Genomic DNA, 17,848 nt, shown 5'->3' with positions numbered 1-17,848 from the left:
ACCCAAATATCTATATTTTTTTCTTTAACTTTTTAGTCTAAAAAGATAAAAAGTACACTTATTTAACATACCCCAAACAATCCCTAAATAATACCATGATAATTGTGGTATTAGGGGGACATTAGGCCACTTCACATTATTTTTATTTTTATTTTTAATCCAATAGTCAACAAGTTGTTTTTTTCAATTTTTATAAATCATTTTTCACAACAATGAGAACAATATAAAAGCACGTGTTCTCCATTTCTTTTTTTGATACAAGAAAATGAAAAGCTTCTTCTGCTAGAACACTAATCAAGAGTCTCCGTTTGGCAAGGGTTTTTGTGGCTATTTTAGCCATAAAAAATAAAATAACTTATTTTAGTCACAATAAATAAAACATTACATTTAATTCATAATCATTACTCTCTTTTCTCATAAAAAAAAAAAGTCAAAAAGTCAAAAAATTAAAAAATTATTCTCAAACTAAATTTTTTAACCTAGATTAAAATAATCAAAAAAATCAAAAATGAAAAAGTAACCCACTTTTCAAACGGAGACAAACTTAAATATAGATTTCATTACTTAACGTGATGATAGATACCCTTCACGATTATAAAAAAAAATTCCATATCGTAATTTTTACTAACTCACATTTTGAGGCTTTTATTGACAAAAATTATGTCTTGTTTAAAAATAATAATAATAAATATGAACCAAATTAGAAAAATTATACCATGTTGTGTGGCAATGAGTAACTGTCCACCAAATTTAGAGTAGTTAATGGTTGATCCAGGGCAATGTCACTTGACGCTCCACGTACATTGTGATTGGTAAAGAAAATAAAATTTACGATTTTTATTGAGTGATTAAGAAACAGAATGCTTGTGATTGGCCTACGAAATGGCCATGTGACGCCTCAAAATCAACCAATAACTTTTTCCAAATTTGTGATTAGTTGCTGGCATGGTCATGATTGGTAGGACATAATTATGATTACTTGTTTGCATTAGTTTCTTAGGTGCCGTTTGGTAACACTTACGTTTTCAGTTTTCTGTTTATATTTACAAAAATTTAAAAAACTCAAATAAAAACTTGTTTGGTAACATTTTTGATTTATAAATCAGTGGTCTCAGTTTATAAATTTGGCCAAAACATGAAAACATAAAAAATGTGTTTCCATTTTGAGTTTTCAGTTTTTTTTTTTTTAACCACCCAACACTAGTCACCACCCGCCACCATTTTCCACCACCATCTTCCGCCACCACCTCCCACCCCCACCACCACCTGCCACCACCACCCGCCACCACCACCCACTCGCCGCTACCACCACCACCACCTACCCCTTGCCACCACCACCACTACCACCCACCTGCCTGCCATCCACTACCCACCACCCGCCACTACCATCCACCGCCCGCCACCACCACCCGCCACCTACTTGCCATCACCACTCACCACCCACCTGTCATCCACTACCTACCACCCGCCACTACCATCCACCACCCGCCACTACCATCCACCGCCGGCCACTACCACCCGCCACCTACCTGCCACCACCTACCACCACCAGCCACTCACCACCACCAGTCACTTGTCACTCACCCACTCGGCCCCACCACCACCACCACCGCCACCACCATCACCCGCCACCACCACCAACCACTTGAAGCCACCACCGCCACCACTACCCATTCGCTACCACCCACCACCATCACCACCCGCCGGCCACCACCCATCACCATCCGCCACCCGCCACCCACCTGCCACCACCACCCACCACCCGCCACCGTCACCACCACCACCACCCACTCGCTACCACTCACCACCCGCCACCGTCACCCACCCACCCGTTACCACCCACCACCACCAGGTACCCACCACCCACTGTCACCACTTTCCACCACTCGCCACCGCCACCACCACCACCACCACCCACTCGCTACCACCCACCACCGTCACCCACCCACCCGCCACCACCAGCTACCCACCACCCACCGTCTTTCGCCGCCACTTGCCACCACCTTCTTTCGCCGCCACTTGCCACTACTTGCCATTTTTCACTCTTTTTTATATTTTTTAAATTTTGTAAACATTTTGTCAATTACCAAACGCGTTTGTAGTTTATGTTTTTCTAAAAATAAACAAAAAATAAACAAAAACCGGTTTATAAAATTTTTGTAAATATAAACTGAAAACGTAAACATTACCAAACACACAATTATTAACTTTCAATCAGAATTTTAGCTCTTTTATGATAGTTTTTCCAATTAAGATTCATGATTTTTTACTGTTATAATGGGTCTTTAGCGTATTTTTTTTTATTGGTTTTTTTCTCTTTCTAATTTTTTTTTTATTATTTATATTGTTTATTCGCAGAACCACCACCACACCCACCGTCGATCTCCAACCCTCAAACTCCAAATTTTTTCTTTAACCCTCTTCTTCACCACAACCCCCATGCCTCTCACCTCCTTCTCACCGTCTTCCTCTTCAATCTCTCTTTCCTTAGGGTCTAAACCCTCCTCTCCAACGATCCCTCTCTCTGAAACATGATCCAAACCTGAAACCCTAATGGAGACCATCCAAAGAGGACGAAGAAGATCAACCTAAAACCCTAACGAATATGATCCAAACACGAAAATAAAGAAAATGAAGCCAAAGAATCTTCAAATTGCAGGTATTTTGTAGTATACAGTTGCTGAAATTCAATTTTTATTTTTGCTTCAGGTTGCTTTAAATTGTTGAAATTGATTGATTCATTCATATTGTTGAAATTGATTGATTCATATCGCTTGAAATTCTTGAAACTCATTTTTTGTTTGTTTGTTTGTTTCAGATTGATTTATTGATTCTGAAATTTTTAGTTTTAGAATTTATTTATTTTTTGATGAATTTTGTTTTTGTTTTGGATTGATTTATTGTTTATATTTTGGAATTTTTTGATGAATTTTTGATTCTAGGAATGATGATGAGAGAGAGGGAGGGAGGGGGGAGGAAACGGTTGGTTTTGTTGACTTGGCAGTTGCCAAATCGTATGCCAAATTTGACCCAAGTTTTGACATTTGTCAAAGATAGCAGCTGTCAAAACTCGCCATTGGAGAACACTATTGCCCCATACCTGCGATAAAATGGCTTTGATAACTCTAATGGCAAGCTATTGGAGATGCTCTAAGGCTCTATTTATTCCAATGTAAAATATTTTTAAATGAAATATATTTTACATGTTTATTAAATTTGTGCACAAAAAATTATTTTTCTTTTTATTTTTTTAGTATTTGGTTAACACTTGAACAAAAAAAATTCTACTATATACTTTGGGTAGAAGCCAATAAAGGTCATATTTTTATTTAGGGCAAATTACATATACCTCCCTCGAGGTTTAGCTAAATTACAGATATCTTCTGAGGTTTCGAAAATTACATCCCGCCCCCTGAGGTTTGTATTTTTGTAACAATTTGCCCCATGAGGTTTATATTTCATAACAAATTACTCCCTAATTTGTAATGCAACTATAGCATTTAGGGAAAAATTTATAATTTCTAAAACTTCAGGGAATATCTATAATTTAGCCAAACCTCGAGAGGGTTATATGTAATTTGTCTTTTTATTTTTGAAATGATAAATGTGTTAAAAAGGACGAGTTGGAAATAAACTTTTAAAAATTGGCTTACGAATTTTTTAATGGTAAGTCAGGTAGGGGTGATGATGAAATATATTTTTCTTAAACAATGTTTTACTTATTTTGATTCAATCAAACAATAAAAAATGTGTGAAAATATTTTACATTGATAAAAATTGAGTCTAAAAATCAAATTTAATTACTAATTGATAAAAATAAAATAAAATAAATAGCTAATTCACAAGATTTTTTTTTTCATTTGATTAGAATAAATATGATAAAAATCGAAAGTGAAATAAAATTTATTTTCTTTTCCTGTATCCATTTGGTTTTTTTTGGGTGAATATATCCATTAGGTTATTTTGAAATAGTTGTGAGAAATTAGAAAGTGAGATTACTATTTTCATGTGAAAAAAAAAGTATTCATTATTTTTAGAAATTTAAAGCCAATTTAACATGATGGTATATATGGGTTGAACAAAAAAAAAAAAAAAAAAAAAAATCCCAATGTCCACCACTCTCATGCTTAACAAAAGAAGCTTTTAGTTTAAGATTTATGATATTAAGATTTTATTCGATAAAAGATATGTAACATTTTCATAATAGTTGAGGTGTCTCAACATTTTCATAGAGAAATTTCTCTCTACAATGAAATTTTCAACTCTGCTCGAGAAATTTTAGCTCTTAAAAAAAAAATTTACAGAAAATTTTTAGCTTGTCATAGATAAATTTTTTTATGACAAGATGAAATATCTCTAATAATATTATTGAGAGATCTTAACTAATAACAAAAAATATATTAAACCTCTTTTACTACCAAAATTGAAGAGGGATTTTCACTAATTTTCCCTAACAAAAATAGAACCAAAAGTTATTTTATTTCTCTTGCACTTTCCAGCTCTTTTGTAAAAACACAACTCAAGATTCAAATGTAAGAAGTGACAAAATTTCTTCATTTGATTTCTGTAATAAATAAATAATAATAAAAAATCTAGGCATTGTGCGTTTTGATATGCCAGACAATCGTCTTGAAATCCAATTAATAAAAATAATAAATAATAAATAAAAGGGCATTCAGGTCAAAAATTCAATTTTAAATTTTCTTTGTCCAAAGATTCACATTCTAAAATACTTTGTCCATAAGGAGAAGTTTCTACAAAATGACCAAACTACCCATATATATATATATATATATATATTTATATATCCTTTCCTAAACCAAACCCTAACCGAACCAAACCGCTTGCCTTTCTCTCTCTCTTTTCAATCTCCCATTCTCCGCCGCCACCGTTCAACCTCCTCTACCACTGCCGATCTCCTTCCTCCGTCGTCGCTGCTCTTCTTCCTCCGTCGTCGCTGCTCTTACTCTTCTAAACACCCTCGTTTTCCTTTTCGTTAAGTTCTATAGCGACCATCGCCATCTTCTTTAAGCTCTTCTTCCCTCTGGCATGCCACCGGGCACTAGATCGCTATCCACTACTCCGTTGATGCCACTCAATTCCTCCTCATCGAGGGCAGAAGCTGCTCTGTCTTTTTCTCTATTGTGATTCTCTCATTGTGTGTAGGTCTTCGTCATTTCGAACTCCCTCTCTCCAGATCTGGTAACACTACCCTCCCTTTTCTCTATTTGAATTTCTTTTTGATATCAAATATGAGATAAGATTTGCGCTTCGTCCCAATGGGTGCGATGTAGCTGCTACTGCTCCTCCTCCTCTGCTAGTGGCTCATTCATCATCGTTTGACGTACCGACGATCATCCTCTCCAAAGTAACGATGATCGCAGATCTGTAAACACAAGAATCTAAAACCCTAATTTGATTGAAACTAAAAGCAATCTCTCTATGAAAATGATGAGAGATTGAAATTAGGGTTTGTGAATCGAATCACATTCTATTAGAGCTTAGATTTGTTGTATTTTTTTTGCAGGAGCTCAAATCTATATCGCATTTCATCAATTTTTATTTTATTTTATTTTAAATTATAAGAGCTTGTTGTATTTTTTTTTTATGGCTCGGATTTGTTGTTATTATTGTTATTATGGTAGATCTAGGGATTTGTGGAGATCTCAGATCAAATCTTTATTTTTATATTTTTTAGTTGTTGATTATTGACATATGTGCGCCCATAGGGGCTTTTGGCCCACCACTTAAGGTCCAATTCATGATTCAAATATTAAAGCCCAGCATCCTTGGAACCCAACGTTGCATCAAGAACCAATGACATCTAAACACTTGTCAAGAGAAGAACCAACCATATAAGCAAACAAAGATCCTGCAGAGTTATTGCACCACACATCAGCCATTAATGAGGTTTTCTGCAGCATTTATTACGATAACCCCTTCATAGTGGAACAGAACAGCCTCACCATGAACAAGGCAAGCTAGAACATGGACTTTCGGCCAACATGACAGGTCGGAGTGGACAAGGAAATGATGAACAAAGGATATAAGTAGGTTTCTAAGACAAAGAGAAGGTTAAGTTCTTTATTACCATCCTATCTCCATTTTTTCCGTTGATCTCTCCTCTCTAACTTGCTCATCGGAGGGTTCGTTGAGGGACTCCCGTTCCCCGTTGAACTCTTGTGCAGGTTTCTCTGTCGGCCCAGTGATCGGACAGCGATGTGGAAAGCCTGGATAAGGCTGACCCGTTTTTCAGGAACCAGTCGTACCATCAGTTGGCACCGTCTGTGGGAACCTTTCACTCTGTGTGGCAATTGTGCTCATTGTCGCCGGAGACCCATGTCACGACCCAAACCCGGCCCTATGGGTTTAGCACCGTAACCGGCCAGTAATCCGAGATTACCGAAGGCCTGCAGATACAGTAATACAGTAAAATAGAGTACAGGGCCTGGCGGAAGCCAATACAGTAATTAAACAATGTCCAATGAGCTGTGACAGTCTGTATGCAAAAGATTTTTCCATGCATTCATACATAAACAGTACAGAACAGTATGTACAATACTTACATCCATTCAAACTAGGGACTCAACCCTACATAACAGTACAGAAAACATTCCGTCTGTACAAAATTTACAGTCACACAGTACAGGGACCTAATCCCTTGGTAACAGTACAGTAACACCCGGTCTGTACAGAACAGTAAAACAGTACAGAAGGGGGAAAACAAACAAAACACCCCCAAGCCATAGCATGGCAACTCGGAACCTCGCAGTGAGGCACAAAGGCTGGCTTGACAAAACTGGAGTCTAACCCTGACGCTCCTAGCTCCGATCTGGTGCCTGTACACCTACATATATATATGAGCAGTGAGCTAAAGCCCAGTGAATAACATAAAGCGTAAAGGGGTTTAGGATGAATGTCCTTACAGTAATGAAAACAGTTCAATTCAATCAGTATTTCAGTTGTTCAGTACAGTAAACAGTCATATGTGGTACATCCATTAGTATAACAGTAACAGTAGGTCTTAAAAGACCGAACAGTAATGATGGCCATCAGTCAGTAAACAGTAGTGGTTCCACGAGGGAACCGACAGAGAATTCTGTCGCAGTAACAGTAACAGTAAACATTAGGTACTAAGGATGCCACAGTACAGTTCAGAAATAAAGGACATACATTCATTCAGTAAATAATACCAGTTCAGTAAACAGTTTAGTTCAGTATTCAAAAGATAATCAGTTGAACATATCTTTACACAATTGTTACTCACAGAGTTCTGGGCTACAGTATGCTAGAGCGCGTCTCCCCAGTTGCCAACCCTACACAGTTAACAGGTTGAACACACTAAGCTACACAGTTGGGAAATCTCATAACTTAATCCCTAATGCCTCGGTGTGTTCTACATCTATATCCTCAACAAGATGCCTTAAACTAGGCCTAAGAATGCCTAGAACGGGATGGGGATGCAAAGATGCACATTTAAAAGCATTTTCAGAAAAACAGAGTCCCGCTCGAGCGCACGTTTCCCCGCTCGAGCGGTCATGCAACAAAGGTACACGCTCGAGCGTAAACTTTCCCGCTCGAGCGTACTGTAAAAGTACTGGATGGGTGAAATCTCCGCTCGATGCCCGCTCGAGCGTGAGACCTGACTCCGCTCGAGCGCCCAATCCTCCGCTCGAGCGTAAGGTAAAACAGTGCAGAGATACTGGATGCTCGAATTCTACGCTCGAGCGGCACTTCCTCCGCTCGAGCGGAAGTGCAAAATCTGGAAAACCCAGATTGCACCTCCAAGTTCAAAACCAAGTTGTTAACAACTCAAAACCGATCCCCTTGGGCTCATTTTCTGGAAAACTCTTATAAACACATAGAATATCATGTTTCAAAGCTCAATTTTAAGAAATCAAAGCCCAAGGTGAGTCAATTAAAACCATAATCAAACCCATTTTCAAGAACAACATTCAAACATGCATGGATGAGTTTTAAACCAAATTAAAGCTCTAAAGCTTGCTCAAATGAGCTCATTTCTTTTCAAAACCAGATGAAAACATGGTCTGTAACAACAATATGAGCATGCATGTACTAATGTCCATGTAATCAACCTCAAAATGCAACAATACTAACATGCATGCAAGAGATGAGCTTCAATCTGCCATTAATGAACCAAATCATGACTTAGCTCTACAAATTAACATGAACCATGCATGAATCAACTTAAAGACAAAATCAAAAGATGAAATTCATACCTAGGTTCCTCGAATGCAAGTCTAGAGGTTCAATATAGCAATCTACACTTCAATTCCAAGCAATTCAAGCCAAATCAACAAGAACAATTCTCTCTCTCTCTAACTCTCCTCTCAAGGTCGGCTAAGCTCAGGAGAAATGACTGATGGAAATGTGTTTTGATACAAGGTGTAATGAGGCTCAAACATGTATGTTGAGTGGGCCACTAAGGGTGGCAATATGGTAAATAAAACAAACTCTTTAATTAGCTTATTTTATCTAATTTAATCATACCTAATCAGTTTTCAGATAAATATACCATAAAATCACATTAATTATGTGGATCATAAAACATCAATCAATTTCTAATTCGGCCGCCGATATGGCCTTCAATTAGCAGTTTAAACATATAAGCATGAACAGATAATCATACGGTCAAACAGATAAAATGCAATTTAACTAACATATACTCAATCAATTCGGTTTCCAATTTCAATCAGTCAGTTCAGTACTTTAATCAGTCCAATTATCAGTCATAATCAATTCAGTTTAACGGTAATCGGTGTTTATCGGTAATCAATCAGTCAGTAATCGGTAAACAGTATGAGGGTTGTTACAGTCTCCCCTCCTTATAAAGAGTTTAGCCCTCTAAACTCGAGTTACCTTCATTCTGGAAGAAAACAGGGTTCAGTGGAAACAGTTCAGGATATCGTTTGGCCATGTCATCTTCCCTTTCCCAAGTGGCATACACGCCACCGTGGTTTTGCCAGTCAACTTTCACTAACGGGATCTCTTTGTTCCTGAGTTTCTTGATCCGTCGGTTTACAATCTGTATAGGCCGTTCCTCATAAGTGTAGTCATCACTCAGCACTACATGAGTAGGCTCTATTATATGGAAGGGATCCCGGAGATAATCTCTTAACATCGAAATGTGAAAGACGTTATGCATGTGCTCCATTTCAGGAGGAAGCGCAACTTGATATGCCACCGGATTGATTTTCTCAATGATCTCATATGGTCCGACGTATCTCGGTGCTAACTTGCCTTTGACTCCAAAACGAGTCTGGCCTTTCATTGGTGTCACTTTCACAAAAACGTGATCACCCACTTCATGCTCTCTGTCCCGTCTTCTGACATCTGCATAACTTTTCTGTCTACTCTGTGCAGTTTTCAGTCTTTGCTGTATCAGTTTCACTTTTTCAGTTGTTTCATACACAATCTCGGGCCCAAGCAAAGGCCCATCTCCGACTTCTGCCCAGCAAATCGGAGATCTACATTTTCTGCCATACAATGCCTCGAAAGGCGCCATACCAATACTCGAATGGTAGCTATTGTTGTAGGCGAATTCAACTAATGGCAGATGACTTTCCCAGTCTCCCTGAAAATCAAGGACACACATTCTCAGTAAATCCTCCAGAGTTTGGATGGTCCTTTCTGATTGGCCATCTGTCTGAGGATGATAGGCACTACTCAGTCTCAGTTCAGTACCCAGTGCAGTTTGTAGGCTTTGCCAAAACCTCGATGTAAACTTCGAATCCCTGTCGGAAACAATAGACACAGGCACTCCATGCAGTCTAACAATTTCATCAATATAGATAACAGCCAATTTGTCCGCATTATAGATTGTCTTGACAGGTAAGAAGTGAGCAGATTTGGTTAGTCTATCAACAATAACCCAAATTGAATCCATACCTTTTCTGGAGCGAGGTAATCCAACGATAAAATCCATCGTGATATGCTCCCATTTCCACTCTGGTATGGGTAGGGGTTGCAATAGTCCGGCAGGTCGTTGATGTTCAGCTTTGACCTGTTGGCAATGAAGACATTTGGATACAAAATCAGCAATTTCTTTCTTCATTCCCGGCCACCAGAAATTCTGTTTCAGATCTTGGTACATTTTCGTATTCCCCGGATGGATAGACAATTTCGAATTGTGGCCTTCTTGCAGAACTCTTCTTTTCAATTCAGTATCATTCGGTACACACAGTCTTTCTTGAAATTTCAGTACATTATTCTCAAATTTGAATCCCGGTCTCGGTTTAGATTCTCTTTCCTCGATGATCTTCTTCAAGAAATCATCCAGTTGCTGTTTCTTTTTAATCTTTTCAATCAGTGCCGGTTGAGCAGAAATAGCAGCTAAGGTTCCACCTTGTTCTCGTAAAACAATTTCAATTTCAGATTTTTCAAGGTCACAAAGCAACTCTTTCTGTTCGGTGAGCAAACATGCTAGATTTCCAATCGATTTCCGGCTCAATGCATCGGCAACGGTATTGGCTTTTCCCGGATGGTACAATATCTGTAGGTCATAGTCTTTAATCAGTTCCAGCCATCTCCGCTGTCTCATATTCAGTTCTTTCTGTGTGAAGAAATACTTTAAACTCTTGTGGTCGGTGTAAACTTCACATGTCACCCCATACAGATAGTGACGCCAGATTTTTAGTGCAAACACCACTGCAGCAAGTTCCAGGTCATGGGTCGGGTAGTTCTTTTCATGTGGTCTCAGTTGACGGGAAGCATAAGCAATAACTCTCCCATTCTGCATTAAAACACACCCCAGACCCTTATGAGAAGCATCACTAAATACAGTATAACCATCCGTACCTGAAGGTAAGGTAAGAACCGGTGCAGTCACTAATCGAGTTTTCAACTCCTGAAAAGCAGATTCTCTTTGGTCAGTCCAGTCAAATAATGTCCCCTTCTGTGTCAGTTGAGTCAACGGTAAAGCAATCTTGGAGAAATCTTTGACAAATCTTCTGTAATATCCAGCCAATCCCAAAAAGCTTCGGACTTCAATCACATTTGTTGGTCTAGGCCAGTTCACTACAGCTTCAATTTTCTGCGGATCAACAGAAATTCCATTTTTGCTAACAACATGCCCCAAAAACATAACATGGTCAAGCCAAAATTCACATTTAGACAGTTTAGCATACAGTTTCTGTTCTCTTAAGGTTTGCAGGGCAAGTCTCAGATGATGTTCATGTTCTTCTATACTTTTGGAGTAAATCAATATGTCATCAATAAATACAACAATAAAGTCATCAAGGTACGGTTTAAAAATTCTGTTCATGAGGTCCATAAAAGCAGCAGGGGCATTCGTGACTCCGAATGGCATAACCAAAAATTCATAGTGTCCATACCTTGTTCTAAAAGCAGTTTTATCAATGTCTTCCGGTTTAACCTTCAGTTGATGATACCCCGATCTGAGATCAATCTTAGAAAACACTTGTGCACCCTGTAACTGATCAAATAAGTCATCAATACGTGGCAAAGGGTATTTATTTTTCACAGTTACCTTGTTCAGTTCACGGTAGTCTATACACAACCTCAACGAGCCATCTTTCTTCTTGACAAACAAAACTGGTGCACCCCATGGTGAGGTACTGGGTCTGATGAACTTTTTGTCTAACAGTTCTTGCAGTTGCACTTTCAGTTCTTTCAGTTCAGTTGGGGCCATTCGGTAAGGGGCTTTAGAAACTGGTTGTGTTCCGGGAATCACATCAACGGTAAATTCAATCTCCTTGTCAGTCAAATCTCCTGGAAGATTATCTGGAAAAACATCTGGAAATTCTCTGACTATAGGAATACAATTCACGTCAGTTTTAATACTATCATCAGTAGACACAGTCAGTACAGAACATAGATATCCTTTACAGCCCTTTCTAATCAGTTTAACAGCCTTCACAGATGAAATCAAATACGGAGGAGGTACTACTCCACTCCCATTAAACACAAATTCAGGCAAACCAGGTGGACGGAAAACAACTTGCTAGGTCACACAGTCAATAGTGGCATGATATTTTTGTAACCAATCCATCCCCAATATTACGTCAAAATGATCAATGTTCAATGGCAGTAAATCAATAAACAGATGCATATCCCCAACAATAATTTCACATGCGGGGTACATATAAGCACATGTCATGGATCCCCCTACGGGTGATGATACGGCTAGCAGATAGTTCATGGGTTCTAAGGGTCTATTCAATTTCCGTGAAAAAGCATGCGATACATAAGAATGCGTAGACCCCGAATCAATCAATACATATGCATTTTGCGTACAGATAGAAAGGATACCTGACACAACGGTCTCGGTATTCTGCACATCTCCCGGTACTAGTGCGAACACTCGGCCTTGCCTCACAGGCTCTTTCCCGGTAGCTTTAGAGTTAGGCTTTGGTGGAGCATTTGATGCTGTGCCGCTGGCTGCAGCTTTGCTATTGCCTTGAGGAGCAGAAGGGCAATCTTTAACCATGTGGCCCACCTTGCCACACCTGTAACAGGCTCCAGATAATTTGTGACAAACCCCTTTGTGCCTGTTGCCACACTCAGGACAGGGTGGTATGAAACCACTCCCTTGGCTGGGGCTAGTTGTCAACCCCGTATTCTGTTTCTTGTTGGCTGGGTTGTGCTTGCCTTTCTTGAATTTGAAACCCTGCCTTTTTCCATGCCATTCAGCTGTTGGTGTTTCAGATTGTTTTACTGCCGCAATGTTCGACTCGGCCATCAATGCCCGGTCGAGAACACCCACAAAAGTCGGTAGTTTCAAAACATTTATCCGGTCAAGTATTGCCACATTAAGGCCACCTTCAAATTTTCTGGCCTTCTTATATTCAGTATCCACCATGTGCGGTGCATAACGGGCAAGCTCAGTAAATTTCGTCTCATATTCCGCAACAGTCATTGTGCCCTGCTTCAGCTGTTCAAATTCAGTCACTTTTCTATCCCTAACACACTGAGGGAAATACTTTTCAAAGAAGGACTCCTTGAACTGAGCCCAAGTCATAACAGCATTTGTATCACGGATCAACATCCACCACCTTCTAGCTTCTTCTTGTAAGGTGAAGGTAGCTAACAGTACTTTATTCGCTTCTGAGCACGGAAACACTTCGAATAATTTTTCTGTTTCCAGAACCCAAGCTTCAGCTTTTAACGGTTCAAGGCCTCCCTGAAAGGATGGCGGTTTCATCTTGCTGAATTTATGGGTGAGACCAATAATATCCCCATCATCCACATTCACATTAGGCTCCGGCTGTACCGGAGGAGGAGGAGGAGGAGGAGGTGGGGGCGGTTGGTTCTGTTGTTGTTCCAGTCTAGCAGTTATCAGTTCTATCATTCTTTCCATTCTTTCCATTCTTGCCTCGGTAGACGAGGATTCAGGTTCATTTGTATTGTCCATTTCACTATAAGTAGTTATAACAGTTTTAAACATAAGCAGTCATTTGTTTAACAGTTTAACACATTAGCAGATATTCAGTCATAACATAACCACACACTTAACATGCTCATGAGATGCCCTAATAACTTTTCTAGGACACCCTATAGCTCATTTGGACACGTGTGTGCGGTATAACTCGTGGTAAGTATCGCTCTGATACCACTCTGTCACGACCCAAACCCGGCCCTATGGGTTTAGCACCGTAACCGGCCAGTAATCCGAGATTACCGAAGGCCTGCAGATACAGTAATACAGTAAAATAGAGTACAGGGCCTGGCGGAAGCCAATACAGTAATTAAACAATGTCCAATGAGCTGTGACAGTCTGTATGCAAAAGATTTTTCCATGCATTCATACATAAACAGTACAGAACAGTATGTACAATACTTACATCCATTCAAACTAGGGACTCAACCCTACATAACAGTACAGAAAACATTCCGTCTGTACAAAATTTACAGTCACACAGTACAGGGACCTAATCCCTTGGTAACAGTACAGTAACACCCGGTCTGTACAGAACAGTAAAACAGTACAGAAGGGGGAAAACAAACAAAACACCCCCAAGCCATAGCATGGCAACTCGGAACCTCGCAGTGAGGCACAAAGGCTGGCTTGACAAAACTGGAGTCTAACCCTGACGCACCTAGCTCCGATCTGGTGCCTGTACACCTACATATATATATGAGCAGTGAGCTAAAGCCCAGTGAATAACATAAAGCGTAAAGGGGTTTAGGATGAATGTCCTTACAGTAATGAAAACAGTTCAATTCAATCAGTATTTCAGTTGTTCAGTACAGTAAAAGTCATATGTGGTACATCCATTAGTATAACAGTAACAGTAGGTCTTAAAAGACCGAACAGTAATGATGGCCATCAGTCAGTAAACAGTAGTGGTTCCACGAGGGAACCGACAGAGAATTCTGTCGCAGTAACAGTAACAGTAAACAGTAGGTACTAAGGATGCCACAGTACAGTTCAGAAATAAAGGACATACATTCATTCAGTAAATAATACCAGTTCAGTAAACAGTTTAGTTCAGTATTCAAAAGATAATCAGTTGAACATATCTTTACACAATTGTTACTCACAGAGTTCTGGGCTACAGTATGCTAGAGCGCGTCTCCCCAGTTGCCAACCCTACACAGTTAACAGGTTGAACACACTAAGCTACACAGTTGGGAAATCTCATAACTTAATCCCTAATGCCTCGGTGTGTTCTACATCTATATCCTCAACAAGATGCCTTAAACTAGGCCTAAGAATGCCTAGAACGGGATGGGGATGCAAAGATGCACATTTAAAAGCATTTTCAGAAAAACAGAGTCCCGCTCGAGCGCACGTTTCCCCGCTCGAGCGGTCATGCAACAAAGGTACACGCTCGAGTGTAAACTTTCCCGCTCGAGCGTACTGTAAAAGTACTGGATGGGTGAAATCTCCGCTCGATGCCCGCTCGAGCGTGAGACCTGACTCCGCTCGAGCGCCCAATCCTCCGCTCGAGCGTAAGGTAAAACAGTGCAGAGATACTGGATGCTCGAATTCTACGCTCGAGCGGCACTTCCTCCGCTCGAGCGGAAGTGCAAAATCTGGAAAACCCAGATTGCACCTCCAAGTTCAAAACCAAGTTGTTAACAACTCAAAACCGATCCCCTTGGGCTCATTTTCTAGAAAACTCTTATAAACACATAGAATATCATGTTTCAAAGCTCAATTTTAAGAAATCAAAGCCCAAGGTGAGTCAATTAAAACCATAATCAAACCCATTTTCAAGAACAACATTCAAACATGCATGGATGAGTTTTAAACCAAATTAAAGCTCTAAAGCTTGCTCAAATGAGCTCATTTCTTTTCAAAACCAGATGAAAACATGGTCTGTAACAACAATATGAGCATGCATGTACTAATGTCCATGTAATCAACCTCAAAATGCAACAATACTAACATGCATGCAAGAGATGAGCTTCAATCTGCCATTAATGAACCAAATCATGACTTAGCTCTACAAATTAACATGAACCATGCATGAATCAACTTAAAGACAAAATCAAAAGATGAAATTCATACCTAGGTTCCTCGAATGCAAGTCTAGAGGTTCAATATAGCAATCTACACTTCAATTCCAAGCAATTCAAGCCAAATCAACAAGAACAATTCTCTCTCTCTCTAACTCTCCTCTCAAGGTCGGCTAAGCTCAGGAGAAATGACTGATGGAAATGTGTTTTGATACAAGGTGTAATGAGGCTCAAACATGTATGTTGAGTGGGCCACTAAGGGTGGCAATATGGTAAATAAAACAAACTCTTTAATTAGCTTATTTTATCTAATTTAATCATACCTAATCAGTTTTCAGATAAATATACCATAAAATCACATTAATTATGTGGATCATAAAACATCAATCAATTTCTAATTCGGCCGCCGATATGGCCTTCAATTAGCAGTTTAAACATATAAGCATGAACAGATAATCATACGGTCAAACAGATAAAATGCAATTTAACTAACATATACTCAATCAATTCGGTTTCCAATTTCAATCAGTCAGTTCAGTACTTTAATCAGTCCAATTATCAGTCATAATCAATTCAGTTTAACGGTAATCGGTGTTTATCGGTAATCAATCAGTCAGTAATCGGTAAACAGTATGAGGGTTGTTACAACCCATCCCCGATAATCCCTCATTGCCACCCACCAAGGTAGATGGTCACAACGAGATCTATGGCTTCTCAATACAACGTTGCCGACCACCAAGCCGACCTTTCTAACCCAAACAACCCACCGCAGTATTTCACTGAACTCACCAATAGCATCAACCGCCTAGCCGAACAAAACCAAGCCCTGATCAATGCTTTGCTTCAACGAGACCTCCCTGTGCCTCCTCCACCACCTCAAGATATCCCACCAAACCGAGAACAAACCCTGAGTCATCCCCTCCAACAAGCTCACTGTCACGACCCAAACCCGCCCCTATGGGTTTAGCACCGTAACCAGCCAGTAATCCAAGATTACCGAAGGCCTGCTTAGCAGTAATACAGTAATACAGAGTACAGGGACTGGCGGAAGCCAATACAGTAAATAGCCAATGTCCAATGAGCTGTGACAGTCTGTATGCAAAAAGACTATTCATTCAAATACATACAGTCGGACAAAATAGTATGTACATATATACAATCCTTCAATTCAGGGACCTAATCCCTATTAAACAGAGCAGTACAGTAAACAAAACGGTTACAGAGACAGAAGGGGGAACTAAAACACCCCTAAGCCATAAATTGACAGGCTCAGAACCTCGCAGTGAGGCACAGTGGTTGGCTTGACAAAACTGAAGCTTACCCCGACGCTTCTAACCACGATCTGGTGCCTGTACACCTACATATATATATATATATATATGAGCAGTGAGTTAAAGCCCAGTGAATAACGTAATGCATAAAGAGGTTAAGAATGAATGTCCTTACAGTAATGAAAACAGTTCATTAATTCCGTACATCAATCATTCAGTCATATGTGGTACATCCATTAGCATAACAGTACAGTAAACAGTAGGTCTTAAAAGACCGAACAGTAAATGATGGCCATCAATCAGTAAACAGTAGTGGTTCCAACAAGGGAACCGACAAAGATCTCTGTAATAGTAACAGTAAATAGTAGTTGCGAAGGATGCCACAATACAGTTCAGAATATAGGACATACATTCATTCAATTAACAGTATCAGTTCAGAAAGTAGTACAATTCAATTGTTCAGAAAATAATCATTTTGAACATATCTTTACACAGTTGTTACTCACAGAGTTCTGGGCTACAGTAAAGCTAGAGTGCGTCCCCAGTCGCCAACCCTACACAGTTACAGATTGAACACACACTAAGCTACACAGTTGGAAAAAATAATAACTTAATCCCTAATTTGCCTCGGTGTGTTCTACATCTATATCCTCATAAAGATGTCTTAAACTAGGCCTAAGAATGCCTAGGATGGAACGAGGATGCAAAGATGCACTTTAAAAGCATTTTCAGAATTTTCAGAAAACAGGGGTCACGCTTAAGCGTATGTAGCTCCGCTCAAGCGGACATGCAGACAAAGGTTTTTGCTCGAGCGTATACTTACCCGCTCGAGCGTTCTGCAAAACAGTCAAAAGTGCTGGATAGGTGAAAATCACGCTCGATTAGGCGCTCGACACCCGCTCGAGCATGAGACACAATGTCCCGCTTGAGCGTCAGTTATTCCGCTCGAGCGGAATTCAAAACAGTGCAAAGCACTAGGAGCATGAATTCCACGCTCGAGCGCCAGTCACCCCGCTCGAGCGTGAGTCCAAATTCTGAAAATTTCAGATTTGAACCTCAAGCTCAAAACCAAGTTTTAAAACATAAATTTCGATTCTCTTGGGCCAATTTTCCAGAAAACATCCCAAAACTCA

General features: G+C 39.7%; 1 long non-coding RNA gene across 1 annotated transcript in view; it reads left to right on the top strand.

Annotated features, from left to right (window-relative positions):
* Nucleotides 1-2,300: 2,300 nt before the first annotated feature.
* LOC145824375 (uncharacterized) overlaps nt 2,301-17,848 on the top strand; it is a 55,372-nt gene continuing 39,824 nt past the window's right edge. The window contains exon 1 of the long non-coding RNA XR_014365961.1: nt 2,301-2,659. This is a non-coding gene — a long non-coding RNA (uncharacterized LOC145824375). The remainder of the gene's footprint in view (nt 2,660-17,848) is intronic.

This window comes from Camellia sinensis, chromosome 1 (genome assembly GCF_055761805.1).
Source record: "Camellia sinensis isolate YWXY chromosome 1, ASM5576180v1, whole genome shotgun sequence".
Lineage (NCBI taxonomy): Eukaryota > Viridiplantae > Streptophyta > Magnoliopsida > Ericales > Theaceae > Camellia > Camellia sinensis.
This window is presented reverse-complemented; position numbering and strand designations above follow the sequence as displayed.